Genomic DNA, 1,744 nt, shown 5'->3' on the forward strand with positions numbered 1-1,744 from the left:
CAGCTAGCTGTCAGTCCATCCCTCACCGCCTCCCAGGAGGCTGAGCTGGAGGCTCCTCAGACTGGGAGGGCCCCCCCACCAAGTCATCCTGTGCAGGCTCCTGCCTTAGGGAAGAAGTGTGCCAGGACCTGTGCCCGCCAAAGGTGTAACTATCTGCAAGCAAGTCATCCTATAGATGCTCATTGATGTGTCCAAACGCAATGAGGGGATGCATGATTCCTGCAGTCCTCTGCTCCCCTCACCACTCGATCCCCTTACCCCCTGTACCCCACCCATCCCCAAGAACCCACCCCCACCCCCAAGGCTTTTGTCCCTGGCTCCCTCAGTCCCACCACTGTCTCTCCTTTCTCTTCCCAAGCTCGAGCAAGACAGAGCCAGCCATGCCCGCACCCTCTGGCCAATACCCAAGCCAACCAGAAGGGCTTTGTAGTTGCATATAACCAAGCAGGGTTTCAGGGCTTTCTCAGTTTAGAAACATGGAACCCAGGGAAGTTGGGGTCCATCCACACCCCACACTTCATGCAGTCCCAGGGTGGGAGCAGGGAGCATTAGGAAGCCTCCCAGGGAAGAGGCAAAGAGAAGGAAACGCCTGGGCTCTCCACAGGCAGGTGGCTGGGCAGAGGCAGGTAGAACTGTGTTCTTCAGAAGACCCTCAGCCCCTAGACCGGACACACTCCCAGCTGTTGCCTGTTGCAGCCATCCCGTGCAGAGTCCAACCACTTGGTCCCCCAGAGGCAGCTGACTTGGAAATGTGACGCTTAGGGCTCCCTGAGAGTAGAACTTGGACCAGGGGATAAAAGCTCTAGGGAATAAAAACGGGGTTCAATAGAAGAAATCTCTCTCTGACAGTCAGAGGCCGAATGGACTGCTTTGGGAGATAGTCAGATGCCAGTGGAGGTACCCAAGAGGTTGGAGGATCCTTTGTCAGGAATGCTGTAGGAGGAATTCAGCTATCAGAGAAACAGCCTGATCTCCTAGAGTCAAACACGCCTGGATCAACACCTGCATTATTACCTTTGTGGCCTTGGCCAAGATATCTATCCCTCAAGCCTCGGTTTCTTCATCTGCACAATGGGACATTGCACGACATCCTACGACTAGAGCAAGGATTAAAGAAGACAAAAATATTGGAAAGCACCTGGCACTTAATGGGTTCCCAATAAATGTCCATCCCCTTTCCATTAAAGGGGGGGCCCGCTGGGGGAGGTTACACTGGATGCCCTCGAAGGTCTTCTACCGCAGAGTGTGGCTCTGAAACCCCTCCTGGCAGTTGAGAAGGAAGGCATACGCCCGGGAGAGATGAGGAAGGAGGAGGAGGAAGAAGAGTGCCGGGATGGCTGGGAACCTTGGGGGAGGTCATCCGGGTCAGTCCCGCGGTTCCCCTCCTCTGCCTTCCGGAATGGGAGGGCAAAGCGGGACGTACGGTGCAGTCGCCCCAGCTACCCCTTCCAGCCCGCCCGCCGCCCGGCCCGGGTGGGAGGGAGGAACGGGCGGAAGGCAGCGGCCGGCGGGGAGGCCCGCCTGCCCGGCCCCGCGCCGCCCCTCGGCGGAACCACAGCCAGCAGTCTGAGGTCTTACAGGTGCTTTATTGTGCTAACACTGCGCCTGGGAGCTCAGATCTCCCGCGCCACCGGCCGGTCCGGGCCCGGGGCCCTCCGCCTCCGGCCTCGACGGCGCTCGGCGCGCCCGCCCCTCCCTCCCGCTCCCGGCCCCGCGCCCCGCCCGCCGAGGCAGGGGCGCCGCC

This window comes from Mirounga leonina, unplaced genomic scaffold (genome assembly GCF_011800145.1).
Source record: "Mirounga leonina isolate KUSES-001 unplaced genomic scaffold, KU_Mleo_1.0 Mir_154, whole genome shotgun sequence".
In the NCBI taxonomy this organism is placed as follows: Eukaryota; Metazoa; Chordata; class Mammalia; order Carnivora; family Phocidae; genus Mirounga; species Mirounga leonina.